The sequence below is a fragment of the Gopherus flavomarginatus genome, chromosome 8 (assembly GCF_025201925.1).
Source record: "Gopherus flavomarginatus isolate rGopFla2 chromosome 8, rGopFla2.mat.asm, whole genome shotgun sequence".
Classification (NCBI taxonomy): Eukaryota; Metazoa; Chordata; order Testudines; family Testudinidae; genus Gopherus; species Gopherus flavomarginatus.
The window spans coordinates 5976721-5993401 of NC_066624.1; the positions used below are offsets into that span (position 1 = coordinate 5976721).

At 39.6% G+C, this 16681-nt stretch overlaps 1 long non-coding RNA gene across 5 annotated transcripts in view; it reads right to left on the reverse strand.

The window, feature by feature from the left end:
- LOC127056706 (uncharacterized) overlaps positions 1-16681 on the reverse strand; it is a 92388-nt gene that overhangs the window by 23863 nt on the left and 51844 nt on the right. For 2 of the 5 annotated variants that reach the window (XR_007775876.1, XR_007775877.1), the window contains exons 4-5: positions 2369-2449; positions 529-2156 (exon numbers count right to left, since the gene is read on the reverse strand). This is a non-coding gene — a long non-coding RNA (uncharacterized LOC127056706). Of the gene's footprint in view, positions 1-528; positions 2157-2368; positions 2465-16681 lie in introns of those variants that run through there. The other 3 variants (XR_007775875.1, XR_007775878.1, XR_007775874.1) reach the window with 3 other exon arrangements.

Sequence of the window (16681 nt, forward strand, 5' to 3'; positions counted from 1 at the left end):
GGTTTCATGTGTCAGCCTGCTCTGAGCTGGCAGGATTTGTGTTGCAATGACCACATAGCTAGGTATGTGTTGGTTGTACAGACACTTGGGCATGTTGCCAAGATGTGGCCCTGTGTGTGTGATGTGTGCATTCCTTCTACTTTATCAGTAAATGTAGAAACAGTAGCAGGTTTTAATCAACTAAGATCTCATTAATTAATGAAAGACATTCTCCCTTATATCTGACCTGTAGATCTCGCAGCTTATGGTTGGGGAATGAGGGGTAAAGAATAAACCCATTTAATAATCAGCAAAAATGGATTTGAATACTATGCAATACTTCAGCCAAAAAAATTGCCAAGCCATGTTTCTGGTCATTAATTATAATTCACTAGTCTAAATCCCATGTCCAAGGAAAGACAGATGATAGGCAAAGAGATATGTATCTTGAACTTGTGTAATGACAGTAGTTCTTGTATCTTTCAGATCTATGAAACAAAGTTACTATAGTTTTGTGTACTATACCTTTACATTTCTAAAGAACTCTCCCTGTGAGCAGAGATTGTTGCCATTTTGGACTTGGAATTGCTGCACCTGTACACAAGAGAACATCACACTGAGCTCTGTTTTGTTTCTTGCCTCAGTCTACAGATAACTTAAACACAAAGTACTGAAGAGCCAATAGTGTGCTTCATACCAATTTGCTAGAATTTAATTACAGATTAAACTTGCCATCCCATGTGTTTCTGTAAAGAAGTGACACTTCATTAGAGGCTATCAATGAAAATAATGTTTGAAGCCTGACAAAAACTTTCCTTGAATCAGAATGTCATTGTCACTTTTGCATCATTAATCCTTTACAAAGGTATGTGCAGGAAGGGCTTGTTAATACTGTGCTATCCAAATGCTATGTAGGAAAATTACCATTAGCAGTATTTAAATAGGACAGGCATCTCCTTTGTCCAGATCTACGGAGGAGGAGGGCCTTGCGGGATTTGGGAGAGGCTGACGCTAGGTCAGGGGGCCTCTCCCAAAGTTTGAAAGGGTCTCTGAAAAGCAGGGGAAGGATGTGCCTACACCGGCTATACTACAGAGATGGAGCAGAAGGACATGTTTTATCCCCCGTAGAAGACACTCTAAAGGAGACAGCATTTTTTGCCAGGTAGCCCATCACCCTGTAAGTGTGGACCAGAAACCCCCTGTCCTTCTACTGAGCCAAGTGAAAGGTACAGATGGCTGTATTTCTCTGAAGTCACCAAAGGTAACAAATTTGGTGAGGAAGTGGAGCTTACTGTGAGGGGAATGGAGAGAGATCCCCTTCAAAGTTTGTTTTGTGGGGTTTGGGCCACTCTACTGATGACTTGGGTTTTACAGGACATTCTAAAGGATGTAATCTCGTCTGTAGTTTCCAAAGGGTTCATTTTAAATCTTCAGTGTGCTAAAGTCTCACTAGAATAAGGAGGCCATGTTATCAGAACTAAGAGGAACAAAAACATATTTGATTTGAAACTATTTTATAAGAGCGGGATTGTAGAACAGTTTTGTAAAGCACTGGCACTTGTTAAGGAGATGAAATGCTGAGCGTTAAGTCAGAGGTTTAAATACTCTAGTCAGAATCTTCCACTATGCACAGAGGAATACACTGTGTGAAGCTACGAAATTTAAAATAAAATTGTTGGAGGGTTTCTGTTGTACCACTAAGCCTAGCTGACTTGGTATTGGAAAAATGGAGGCTTGTACCAATAGGAGACTCTTCAAAAAAGCTCCCGCTACCTTCAATGCCATAGTACACGTGTATTCTAGAAATGTGCAGAGGGGTTTACAGTTGAGTAGGGCTACAGGGAGGTGGGTGATGAGGGGGAATGGGGATGGAGTGTGTGTTTCCTTTCTTAGTGTAGGTACATCAAGTTTAAAGCATTAAGTGCTTAAAAGTCCAAAGACACAAGATTCTACTTTTCTGAACTATCTAAATGCTGAATTGCTCTGTAAGCAGCACTTGAAGTTCTACGTCTGCGCCTTTGTTATCCTAGAAATTCAAGCCTTTCTGCTGAAGAACAAGTTTTTTTTAAAGTGATTTAATATGCAGCTACCAATTCTCCATTTTTAGACGCCATACCATCTTTCTTTGAGCTGGTACCATGCCCTTTTGCAGTATCTTATAATTCGCCATACTGAACCTGTGAATAAAGGAAATGGTGGAATTAGCTAGAACATCTGTATACAACAGAAAACTGCCTTATGACTTCAGAGATATGAAATAAATAGAATCCAGTTGTTTATCGCAGTAAAAAATCATTCCACTTTTATCTTGTGACTTGACAAACATTGGACTTTACATGCATAATTTAGATGTGAATCAAGACTCTGAGCCTTCCAAACCAAAACTTACCTCCATGTTCAAAAATCCAGATTCAGCGCACACCTTATTTGGGTCAGGATCTGTGGTTCTGATTTGGACTTGGGCTTGTGTCTGTAAAAATGAAACCTTTTCAACAATCATTGGTACAAATAACATAACTTCTTCCCCCTGTTCTCTTCATTATTTGCGTAGCTAAAAAATTTTTACCCTTAGGCAATTAAATAAGGATTTTCGTCATTCGCTTTCTTTGCACCCTCTTCAAAAAACCAAACAGAAGCCAGAGTTTTCATGTAGCAACAGGCATTGTGCACAGTATGGCCATTCTTATAATCTTAATATTTGTCTATAAAAATATCTGAAGTACAGTAATAATGTTAAATGGCAACATCTCTCTGCAGTTCAACTTGGGTTTTGACTTCTTAAATGAAGCTGGTGATGGTGGCAGTAAGCCTCCATTTTCTAGTTCCTTCTTGTATGGTTCTTCTAGCACCATATGCCATTTTGCTGGCCTTCATTCTGACATTGTTGGTTGTGTTGGGGAACCTCTAGTTTTTCTCTAGTGCTTTCCATATGCTTAGTCTTCAGAAGGACTCAAGTGAAAACAGAATTAATCAATATACACCAAACACAGAGTCTTCATACAGATCAACTGGAAGTTATTTTTCCCAGTAATTGTGGTCTCTAGTTCTCCTACTGTTCCCAGTGTTTAGGGGCTCTTTCAAACCCTTGAAATTGAATGGACAATTCTGATGTTCCTAAATCGACAGTTATTAACTTCTAAAATATGTAGCCCCCCAAACTCAAGTGAGACATGCCCTACGATTGAGTTCAGAACCAAATAAGTCAAACCACTTACGAGAAGTGTTAACCAACTCCTATGTATCAATTACTGCATGGTTGGTCCCTGTGTCATTGTGCACCCAATACGACACCATTCTGTGGCCCCAAATGCACTCACCCTGTTCATTTCAGGGCCCTCACCTGAGGAAGTTGCAAGAGCATGAGGCTGTGTCTTCACTGAAGTGTTAACTCAAGTGACTTTCACTGGAATTACTTGTCTCGAGTTAACCCAGCTCATTGTGCAATAATACTTAAGGTGTTGTGTTCGCTCAGGTGCTGCAGTCACTCGTGTGTGGCACTAAGCCATCTGGGGGCACATCATATGGCTCTTTGTGCTGCAGTAAGGTGGGCTACTCTATGAATTCCTTCCTAGTGAACTGTGAATTCTTCCCTGTGAGTTGTGGGAAGTGAATTTCTGGACACACAGTGGGGAATAGTGGGAAGGCTTGTGTAGAGTAGCAGCACTCGCATGGTGCTAGCCAGCATCCACACTGCACAGGGATTGTGAATTTTGGGAACTGACCACTTCTTCCAGCTGCAGAGCCCATCTAACTTCGTATCCCTGTGAAGTGCTCCCAGCAGTTGGGGAAATGCTTAGCAACTGTTTAGATCAAACGATAAGAGACATTTAGCAGAGTGGTAAAGAAACACTTAAGGGAAGCATTTATCAAGCAATAACACAGCCACTCAGACAAAAGGTAAGTGGTTGGTTGAGAGAGATGCTAAGGACAGACTGGGTCAAGATAACTTTAGAGGAAATGCTTGTGTGCATCAGCTGCTAGTATTCTTTACTACCAGGTTGTTCGACCTGCCCTGACCAGGTTTAGATGCCATGGTGCTTAAAAATGGAGCGGGTCAAATTTTTTGACTAAACTATTTTCTGTCAAAAAACCTGCCGTTCCATTGAAACAACTGTTTTATGGAAATGTATCTGTTTTGATGAAAATTGTGTTGGAAAAGTTCCTCAGGTGGGGTGGGGGGGAGAGAGTGAGCTCCCAGAATAGCTAATAGCCTGGGGGCGAGAGCACTCACTGGGGATGTGGGACATCCATGATCTCCATCTCCCTATGTCATGCCCTAAGCACTGGACTATAAGGGCAGTCACTCTCTCTCCTGTTGACAGTTAAAGTTCCTCCATACCAAAGCCTCACCGGGCTGACCTGGTTAAGGAAGGCTCATCAGTTTTGCAGCAAGGGAGTGATGTGGCCAGCTTGCTTCTGACAGCCCTAACCCCATAGATCAGGTACCTGTTAGGCAGCTGGGTAAATTCGAGGTGCCCATTCATTGTGATATTGAGCGAGACTGAACCAGGGCCTCCCGGGTCCTAGCCAAGTGCCGAAAATCACTCAGCTGTTGCACTTCAGTTGGAGCTGTTCCACTTCATATAAATCATTAAATAGTTATTGGGACAGACAGAGACTGACTCTGTAGCCCAGTGGTTAGGCTGGGCATGGGACATGAGGGACTAGGCTCAGGCAGAGCAGGACCTTGAACCTAGATCTCCCTGCTGAATGCCCTCATCACTGCGCTATTGGCTATTCTGGGGTCTCCCCCACCCAGTGAAAAATGTCAGAGTGTCATTTTTGTTTCAATGGGGAGCAAACTTCAAAAGCTCATTCTTTTTGTGTGTGAAATCAAATGGTTTTCTGAGCAGCTCTAGTTAAAAACCTTGGTGTGCAGTTTGCAGTAGGGCCACCTTTTTACTAGCATTTGGAATTACAATTGCTGCAGGTTTTAATGCAAATGCTAGTGAGCTAGCTGACATTTAGGCCCTCATTCTCCAATCTGAACACAGGCACTGGACGTTTTGCTGGTCAGAAATGTTGGTGCAGGTTCTTTAGTATAAATTCTTGAAAACCCACAGAAACAAAGGGATGTCCTATTAAAAACAATACCTCCTGAGATCTCCTGAGTGAGGTAATGTGTTAATAGGGATTCTGCACTGTAAAACAATTCAGGCACTTTAATCTTGCAGCTTATTGGAAAGCCAGGAGTTAAGGAATGATGGTGTTTGTGGTGGAGAGGGGTAAATAAAGTGCCCTATTAACCCAGCTTCACTCTTACCAACGGCTTAGTGATGGAAGAGTCAGGGGCAGAATGGGATTAAGGCATTTTGGGGACCTATGAACAGCACAGTGTGGGGCACTCTGTGGTTTAGACCTCATGCTGTGATCACACCTCTTTGGTGTGGTGATGACAGAGGGCCCTCCTCCCTGCCCAGAGAGGCAGAGGAAGGAGCATGGTGCCTATTCCTCCCCAGGAGTAGCAGCAAGAGTCTCCCTTTAGGAGAGAAGGGAGGTGTTGGCGGGACTCCCCATCTAGATGCGGCCATTTTCCCCTTTTGGAGCTAGTGTTCCAGGCTATCTATCTGGAGACCCACAGTCATGCTCAGGTCAGGTTTTCAAGCTTTTTTTTGTGAGGACTGGAAACTTACATTTGTTGATAAAAACTGAGATTCTGACGTTATCACATGACTCCAGGAACTGGGTCCCAGAGCACAGACCAGTAGAGCCTATTCTTTACTCATACCCGGCAAGGGGCTTTGACACTCAAGACTGTGCTGTTGTACATACTCTTGGAATGGGAAAAGTTGTTATGGCTCCTTCACTGATGCCCTGATCCTGCAACTTGAGTTGCATGTAGAAATCCTCACATATAGCATTTCAACAGGGCTCTGCATGGGTGTAGGGTAGGGGTCCATCTAGATGGAACAGATTTCAGGTTCGGGGGGCTTAAAAGTCTTAGGGAAGGGAGACTTGTATATATCACAGCTATGATTTTTCTTGCCTCATTTTTGCCACATGGCCAGTCCCAATTCAGAATGTGCCATTCCAAAGTGATCTGGATGTTTTCACCCACACTGAGACAGTGCACACACACCTGCACACACACACACACACACAAGCATCAGCAACGTTTATACACATTGCCCTAAGTTATATTAAACATCTGCATGTGTCCCTGGAACTGATGAGCTGACGCACTGGGCTACTAGCTAATGTTTTTAATGTCTCATTGAATGGTTCTCAGTTCTAGCTATGAGGGGTTGGGGGAGCTCTTAATCCAACGTGGATTATTTTCAATAATTAAGAAGGATAATAAGACACTTACTAGCAGAGTGCATTGCTTATAACACATATAGTCTTTGTTTTAAGGTTTTCCCCCAGTATAAAAGTACTTCTGTGGTTCTGATTAGACAATGTAACACCTATCTCTCTGGGAAAGTAGGAGAAATAGGGGCTTAACCTAGTGGAAAATTCTAAAATATTTTAAGTATAAATTATTTACCTTAAAGTTCACTCTGAAATTTTTCTTGCCACGGTAGCTAGCTGCTTATCAGGTTATCACAGCAATGTGCAGGACAATGTACCCATCCCTTTCAGCACTTTGAAAGATGAGCCTTCCTAACTGGAATATGTTGTCTGTAACTTCACTATTGCAATACTGCTTCTGTGTTTGGGATTTTGAATTTTTTTTTTAAGCTAATGGTCTGTTTTTATGGAAACCTTTCAGAGATTAGAGTTGATTTCAAAAATCATTCTCCATAAAGTCTCTTGATCATATTTTATGATGTCTGCAATTTATAGAGATAATCTTGTATCCCTCTGATACTTATGACATGTAGGAATAACTCCCTCTGATGGTTAATCTCAATTCTATACCTTTTTAAAAATATTAAAATATCTTTAAACCAGAGCTTGTAAAAAGGTAACTCTTACAGCCGATCTTCAGCTTCAATTGCTCCTGCAGGGGAAGTCATAATGATGAATTTGTGACATAATTTCTACGGCAACATGCTGTGACTTCATAAATGCAGGATGATGATTATAGTGCAGGATCAAGGTGAAGCTGGATTGTGATGGAAAAAAGCCCCTATTCAAATGCAAATTTTTCCATAATAGCAGAGGGGATAGTAGAAATTACTGGCAATTTATTTTATTTGCGATTAAGCTTCTCATTTGGTTTTCTCCAGTGTGAAAGTAACTCTTTACACGAGGAGAAGCAAAGGAATGGCAGAAAAGAGCGTTTAAACCAAAACAACCCTCTCTTGTGTCATGAGAATAAAATAAAAATTAATTGATTAGAATAATTAATAATAATGCTCTGTTCCTCTACAGCTCCTGCCATCTTAAAGGGCATCACAAACCTTAATTGATTAAGCCACAGAACAGCCTCTAAGTTAAATCACATTATTAGCCTCATTTTACAGAGGGGAAGTGGTGGAAATAAGACATGAGCTTAAGTGATTTGCTCAAGGTCATACAGTGAGTTAGTGTTAAAAATCCCAGTTAGATTTCCATTTGAAAGACCCATCAACTAACCAGTTCAGTTTTGGCTAATCGAATGTCAAACTGGCTGTTAGATTGTAATTTGAATAAAGTACACTAATCAAAATGAGCACAAATACCTGTAGTTATTTGTAATCTAGAAATCAATCAATCCTATATTGTCCATCACTAGGAATCAAAACAGGAAAGAATAAAGCTAGTACTGTTGTCTGGTGGCCTTTCAATTTTGAATAGCCAATAGCTCATTGGCTTCTAGTTAGCCATTCACTCTGGAATTGGGAGAAGCAAACTTCTTTTTTGTTCCAAATAGCCTGGCATTTAATCTGTTTATCTGAAGATTAAACTAATTGCTTCTGTAAAACACCATTCCCATACCATCTAGCATACATCTGTTAACCCTGGGAGGGATAAACGTGAACCAGTTGGCAGATGGTCTTTTGGATTTGAGTGGCCAACAGCCAAGTAGCTGCCAGTTGGGTGCTTGCAGAAATATAGCAAAGCCATGCTACATGCATATTCCATTTGGTTACTTTTCTTTGTCTTAATGAAGATGGTGTCCAATGCAATAAAATACCATTACACATCCCCCAAATGGACTTGGTTGATAAAGTGTGCCTCCAAATCAGATCTGTCAGGATTGGGGGTAGGGAGGGGCTTTTATTTGTGTATAATATGCATGCAAAACATTCCCCATATTATTAAATAATTATTTAAGAATGTGTCTAATTATTGCTCATCATTTCTATGTAGAAGAAATTCCTTCGATGAAACTATCTTTCAAAAGCGAATTTACCTTCATTTCCACTAATCTGAAAGATTCATATTTATTGCATGAGACATATCATAGAGACAATTGATAAATACGATTCAAAAAGCCAGTTACACATCTTGCAACCTATAAGCCATGCTATTTTAAAACTATACAGTATTTTCACAAGACCCTGCTCCTTGAAATTCATGGTTTTACTCATCTAGTAGGAATTGTCGCATCAAGACTATCAGAATCTACATACAATCAAAGCCCATTATTTGGAATAGAAAATATCTTCCTGGGTAGTAGAATACTGCTCAAAATGTATAAGAGGAAATGGAATAGAATGCACATGTTGTACTAGGCTATTGTGGAGGGCAACCAGGAGACTTCTTGATTGCCACAGATCATTTTATTTCCCAAATGGACATCTTGAAAAGGGCTCACAGTGTTGACAGGTGTGATGCCAGTCTAGTGCAGTGATCATATTTTACAGGGGTAATTAATTTTGTTCCTGGGATGGGACAGCTCGCACTGCAGGTGATCTGCGGTGAGAGCTAGTTCCTTTCCCCATTTCAATGTAACCAGCAGCCAGTTGTCCAATAGCTATTCATTTCCAAAAGGCCAACTGGCAATTTGTTTACATATCTCTCTCCAATCTGCAGATGGGAGCTGGACAGGGTGGAAAATGACATTAATTTATTTCCAAGGTAAGAATTTAAATAGAATGTATTGTACTAACAAAGTCTATTCTGGTGTGAACTAGCCACTGACTATTGGACAATAGGCACTAAAATCTAAAGCAGCATGTTGGGGAGAAAATAGTAGCAAGCATTTTTGGTTGGGACAGAGGAAAGTGTTTAAATGTGGAAATATTAGGGCTAGTTGTTGCAAGACAAGTGTTTAATAGTCCAGTGCAAACAATGACCGTTCGTGAATGGCTAATATTTCGTAGGCAGTAGTGCCATCATGTCCCTTCCTCAACTGATGTTTGCATAGTCAAACACGATGAGGTCTTAAGATCAGTCAATAGAAAAAACTAGTTAGTAAGAATTGGTATTGAAAGTGACCAGTGACCTTGGTTTTAATTATATAACCAATGTTATCGATAGCCCTTCTTAATTAGGGCCTGACCCAAACCCACGGTAGTCAGTGGAATGATATTCATTGAATTCAATGGGTTTTGGATTGAGCCCTTTATGGAAACTTTTAAAAATCGGTTAATCCAGAGATTTCTTGTTTGTACCTATGGAATGAGAAATAAAAATCCCTGAGCTAGTAAAAAGCCTGATAACCAATAGGTAATACTAGTGTGCTGAATCACACAGGAAAATATATGCTCAAAGATAACATGGCTAAAATGAAGCTTTAATCCTATCTGAAGAGTCCTGTGAAAGTGAAATTAAAACATTTTCATTTATGCCTTTGAACCTATTTTTCCTCATTTGATGAACCTCAATGGTATTGGTGCCAACCCTTGGCAGGGTTTTGTTGTAGCCTGTATTAATCATGGTGACTAAGGGAAAATTATTGCCAATATTTATTTCCCTTTTCTGCACAAATATCTCGTTCTGAAAGTTTGTGCCTTGTTTTAGTTTTGGGACATGAAAATGGAAGACTAAGTTAAACTTCTGGGGTTATCCAGCACAGTTACTGAAATACATTGTGATCATACTGGAATGTATTTAGATGCAAATTAATTTTTCAGTCTAAAATGTGCAGAGTTACACTCACAGTACATTTATGCCATGCTTCTTATCCAGAATGATCCCAACGTTCTTTCCACACCTTGCCAACAGATTTACAGAGAAAAATCTCTAACTCTCTTGCTATCCAGCAAAGTGCAACTATGTAAGGGGAGTGTGCACTTTCTCCAGCTGACATTATATTCTGTGTGCTGAAATTCTCCTTGCAATTAACCAACTTGGAATGTTGCCAGGAAACCATGATTACCACCCCTGCTCTTGCAATTATATCTTTAATGATTAAAAGATGATTAAGGTCTCTTTCTCATCTGAAAAACTGCACCTGCAGCAAACCCTTCAGCACAGGGGCTGGTGCAGTGCTGACTCAGAAGAGTGCAGCTTGCTGAATTGCCAATGCTGTAACAGAGCGGGTTAATGGCTGCGGTGTATTGGGCTGAATCTAAAACAGATGCTAGTGTGAGGCTCTATTGGCAAGCAGGCCTACATAAACAGACAGTCCTAAAGGGGGTGGAGAGGAGAGGAGTGCAGGGAACAGAGCAGGGTGAATAAAGGCTTCTTTGACTCAAATAAGGACACCTTTAAATTACTTACCGTTTTTCTTTTCCACTTCCTGCAGTGCTTGGGTTTTCCTTGGTGGTCTCCCATCCAATCCACTGCTGTAGCCTGACCTGGCTCAGCATGTGAGCTGCATATACACACTGCTCAAGTGATTACTACCCTTCAGGACTAATGCACCACTTCTTTTGTCATCCAATGCAGCTCAATGCTGCCTTCCTTAAATTCAGAGCAAGCCCATCTAACTAGCAGTAAATTACCACTAAAATCAAAAAGCCTGTTCTGTAGTGTTCTGATTAAACAGTTCTGACAGAAGCAAGCAGCGATTATCCTAAATTGGACTGGTTATCAATTAACCAAGCCAACCACTATAGTTAATATTCTGGCCAAATAAATGTTTGGGATATGGAAGAGGAAAATACTAATGTGGGGTTGAGATGCAAGAAATGTCATAATTGAGCTATTTCACAAGAGGAGTTTACAGTCTTCCTAGTTTTGGACTGTAGGCGCTATCACAGTATAAATATGAAATAAACATAATATGGCTAAAACACGGTTCTATCTCACATTGTAAATGGCACTAGTTGTGTTGCTTGAACCATGCTACAGCCCATGGAAAAGAGGGGCCGAGGGCAGGGAGCAGGCTCTGGTACCAGCCACCATCTTGTCCTCCTCATCTCCGGATGAGGCAGTGGCTGCCTCAGTAACCGCGCTATGCCACGAAGACTCTGTGGCAGACCCAGTCCTCATTGCCGCCTACCACCAAGAGGTACGAGTCGAGATACTTTATCCCCTCAAAGGGGTATTTTCAGGACTCCATGCTGTTCTTTCTGTCTGGGGTGTATTTATAGGGATCTGCATAAGGACTCAGCTTGAATATCTGATTAATGTAAAGTGAAAGAGACACACTCACTTAAAAATAAAATATAGCAAAATGTACTGTGAATGCTGTGCATCATAATGCTGTGCTGCTGCTTAGATGTTCAAAGGAAGAGCTCTGAGACTAACCTGGAAGAAAAACATCAGGTATATCGCCAAGTTAAGATGTGTGTATGTGTGACATCAATCAATACAGCAGACACTCAGACCTACACCTTATCAGGAAGGAGTTTGTGTATTTTTCTCACAATGTCTTTTTAAGAAGAAATGTGGGAGGTGTGTGTGTGGGGGAGAAGCCCCAGATTATTTTTTAAAGGTGAATCAAAGAGTTAAAGGCAAACTAGGATGTTAAGAAGGTGTACGTATGGAAGAAGCTCTTTTATTGAAATACTGGCACATAAATCCAGAAAAGCCTTGTGGGTTGGGTCTAAGAAGCTTATCAAAATCAGCACCTAATCACAATGATCCTTCCGTGCCCAAGCTTTTGGGAAGCTGACCTTCACAAACCTGCTTATTAAAACAAACACTAGGCTCTCTTAGGATACATGGCAGTTTAAGTAGCATTATAATGTGAAGTGTGGAGGGCTGGGTATAGCCTCATCCCTTTGCACAGATATATGACAAACTATGCAAGAATAACGTGTTATCATAAAACATTATGCCTCAGACCACTCAGGATGCTAAAAATTATAAATGAAGTTTATAGATTTTGTATAAAGGGTCTCTGATAATAAACAATAATAACATACCAGTTGTGACTCCTTTAAAAAAAAACATACCAAGCCATACAAACCAAAAGAAGGGTTAGTACACTAGACTTTCACCTTGTGACCACAAGTTTTGTGGGTTTATTATAGTCTGTCATCAAACCACCACACGATCTGATGTGATTACTTGTAATTTGCAGTGTTGTTGTAGCCGTGTTGGTCCCAGGATATTAAAGATACAAGCTGGGTGGGGTAATATTTTTTATTATATTTAGAATTACCAGTGCATAGTTTCTGAAGGTGCTCTCCAGCTATGTAAATACACATGAAACTTTTCTGTGTGTCTAAGTCATTAAAGTGTAAGTAAATGTGGGATTTTAAATGATGATTCCCTGACCTCTTAGATGTGCTATGATGTCTAGCTTTTGCTGTATTTATATGGAATGTATTTAGCAATCAGATGGGAGATGAAGCGGGCTCAGAGTTAGCCTAGGGGACACTCTGATTTGCATGCATATATTTCAGAGACCTTTCTCCTTTTTGAAAGAGGAAAATGCATGTGCAGCAGAAACTGGTCTGGGCAAGTTATGCCCCCTTTAAAAGCAGCAAAGAATCCTTTTTGGTAGCTGTGTTAGTCTGGATCTGATACTTGCCCCTCTGATACTTGCCCCCTTTAAAGCAATTCCAGTTCAGTTTCTGTCATGTGAATTGCATTTTGCCTAACCCGAGCATAGTCCAAGATGCACTGCATAGTAGAATATGGCTACATGACCTCTTTCAAATGAGAGACCAGTATTACTAGGCGCTGTCCCTTAAATGTGTGCTAAAAGCCGGCTGATGGGGAGTAAATGCCAGGAAACTAGGCACCCAATCAAGTGGCCTTAGCTATGCTCATAATGTATTTAGACAATAGTCTGCATTACATACATGAAGACTGATCTTGTGAAAATGAACCCTGCTGGTGCTGACCCACAGAGGCTTTGCATGTTGGGAAAACCGCCAAATTGCCCTGGAAAATGGTGAAACTCCAGCTGGGGGAATTAATGAAAATTTTCTTTTTTGCCAAAAAGCAGGGTTTTGGTTTTTTTTTGAATTTCAAAAAGCGGGAGGGTTTTTTTTTTGTTTTTGTTTTTTATTTTGGCTTAGACAAAAAATGTAAACACTCACCAAAATAGTTAGTGCATGGAAGTATTTGCAAAACAAGAGTAGGTCCAGCTATGCAATGCTGGGAGGATAGACTTTGTTTCTTTTCTTGAAACCTTTTAAAATGGTTTTGTAGTTCAGTATGTGAGTTCTAATTTGTATCTTATTCTTTGCTAGATTTTACAGTGTGACATCCACTCCTTCTAAAGAAGGGGTTTTCTTTTGATTTTTATACAAGCAATATAATAAAGCTCCTGTGTGGTATATCACAATAAGCTGTATACCAATGCTGTATGTTTTTCTCGTGTACATAGTTTTCTTGCAGCCAATGTAGGTGCTTCTTGCATGAGTAAAGACTGCAGCATTAGATCCTACATCACTTTTACTACGACACCTAAAGATTTTATATAATGTTGAATGAAATATTTTCTGTCACATGTTCTAGGTTAATTGTTTTTCTTTTTAATTAAGAAGGCTCTTTCTTACTATCATACAAGATGCTTGATTTCTGAAGTCCTCAGATATATGCATTTTCCCAGTCTTTCTATTTCTCTGCATAGATGATGGGTTAACTTGTCTGCTAGTTATACAAGGAAAATATGGATTTCTTTGTTTAAACAAATTCTATTGAATTGTGTGTGTGTGTATATATATATATATATATATATATATATATATATATATATATAATGAACCATGCATTGTTTAAAAAACATCAAGTTTAGTAAGGGTATTTTAATTTTTCTCTTTCCCAGCAGAGGTGTCTCTCTTATTTCTGAGTAGAAATCTGATCAAAGCTTTTTCCAAAATGCATGTAATTATTTTCTTAGAGAGACAAGGTGAGTGAGGTAATACCTTTTATTGGACGAACTTCTGTTGGTGAAAGAGAAAACTTTCAAGATACACAGAGCTCTTCTTCAGGTGTGGGGTTTTATTTTCTTAAATAGGTACCTGCATTAAGTTCCTTCACAATATCACTTAGTAGCAGAATTGGATTTTAGCAAAGGGAAGGATGGTTTGCTGTTAAATGTGGTAACTGGTACGTAGAAGAAATCGTTAATGTTGTTGGGCCTTATTTTTCTGTCTATTTTAAATCAGGCTTCCACAATAAAATTAATGGCAGGATATGGCGCACAGACATATTAGAAAATGTGGATTGTTTGCCTTTTCAAATCTGACTTTTTATACACCGCATTAATATTTAGTTTTAGATTTAACTTGTGATTAATAGAGAGACAATTCAGGCTTTTTGTGGCTAAGAATCTTATGAAGGAAAAAAATGAGCTGAGGACCTTCTGTCGTAAGAGAGAATCCCTGTCCCAAAGAGTTTACAATCTAAATATGCAAGAAGTGGGCGGGGAAAAAGAGGCTCAGACATGGGAAGAGACTAGCCCTTGGTCACACTGCAGGTCTGGGGCAGAGCTGGACAAATCGATGGAAAATATATATTTCAAGAAATGTTGTAGGCACTGAAATGGGGCAGCATATGTCAAGACCTTACAGATCAGGCTGTGTCAGGGCCCTGCTGAGAGAGAGAAGATGTTGGACACAGGCATTTAACTATGGTGAGAGTGAATGAATGGCTAAACTGTAAAAATGCAGAGCAGGTCAGCAACTGGGTTTCCCAAAAGTTATGTCTCTTCTTTGTCCCCTAACATGAAAAATGTTTACATAAGTCTGGCTAGAGAGGAAGGTTGAGTTATGGTTATAGGGCATCAGACTGGGACTCTGGAGACCTGAGTTCAATTCTCTTCTTTGCCAGGCTCCAGGCTGGGCTACTCCTTAAAACGTAGGTCAACATAACTACTGCACTCAGGGGTGTTAAAAATACACACCCTTGAGCGCCGTAGCTTGACTGGGCAAAACTCCCCTGTAGATGTAAGTAGGTTGATGGAAGAATGCTTTTGACAACCTAGCTACCTTGGGAGGTAGAAAACCCCCTTCCATTGCTATAGACTATGCCTATGCTACAGGGTTATGTGGGTGTAGCTACAGCATTGTAGCTATGCCATTCTGGTCCCTGTAGGTTAGACATGGCCTTCTTTTCTGACTGTAAGCAAGTCATTTAATTTTCCTATGTCTCCGTTTCACCATCTGAAGAATGTTGATGATAGTTCTTTTGCCTTATCTATTTAGGTGGCAAGCTCTTTGGGTCAGGGATTGTCTCTCTTTTTGTGTGTATGTACAGGACCTACCACAATGAAATCCTGTCTTTGGTGGGGCTCTCTAGGTGCTAAAGGATTTTAGTTAGTGAATACTTCAAAATAGTTATTTCTTCTTAAGCACCCAGAAAAATTCAGATCAATGTTTATTAAGTGAACTATCATTTGCAGCAACTGTCTCTCCCCCCCTGCAGACTACGTGTGAAACTAACAGCAATTGTTCTCACCAATGTATATATTTAAAAGTTTGGAATTAAGTGCAACTGGTACATTTCCTGATCAGTGGTTGAACCAGAAGCATCTCACTTCCTTCACATGGAAAAAAATGATGAAAAGATGCTAAATCACCTTCTCTCAAACAGAAAAGAGATTGAATTTAATGTATCAGACGTTATTGAGCCTAAATTTATGCTCTTGAAGCTTATTGAGCTTGTTAGAAGCACTCTCCTACTTCAGAACAACAATCTGGATTGTATGGCAAAACAGTTCAGACCAAGGAATATGTGATGATGTTTTTTTATAAATGTGATAATTAAATTAAAGGGTTTTTTTTTGGAATTAGACTTGAAGATACTAATTAAATTCACATTGACAAGTCAACACATTTCTCCTCTGGATTAAAGCAGTTCTTTTGTTTAGATAGCATTAATTAAATTCAAATATTTTGCTAATCCAGAATGGTTACATTTAAAACACAGAAGGCAAAAATTGGAGCTTTGAAATGTGCTTTGCTGAATGTGTGTAATTTAGGATACTTTTTTCCTTTTGGAAAAGCTAATCATTTAGAATTTTAAAGAAATTTTGGGGCTAATAGTTTGTGAAAATTTTATACCCTCTTGACAAAATGTTGTCAAAATGATGCATGCTTTTATTTAAATGCTGAGTGCTTAACTGCAGGTTTAAATTATGCTCAGTGATGAGGTAATAAAGTATTTCAGTAAATAAGTCTCAGAGGAGAACTTGCTAAGGAAAAAACACATACATTCCCAGTAGCCAGTCTGTTCAGGTCACTGTTTGAAAACTATAGGTTACATATCAAAGAATTATGACCTGCTGCTGGCAGTATTTTTCGAGGTTAGGACTTCATAAATATGTCAAGGACTCTATGCAATGTTGCCCCAAAATGGACAGTGAGAAAAAGCTGCTGGATATTAGTTTTAAAAAATGAAACTGATATTTGTATTCTTGCAATAGAATCTTTCCATCATTTTAAATCTTAAAACAGTGCATTCATTGATGATTGTGTTACACAGAAATTTGAGAGTGATGTCAAATTCAGGACCTGTTGAAATGAGCCAGCCTCAAATATAG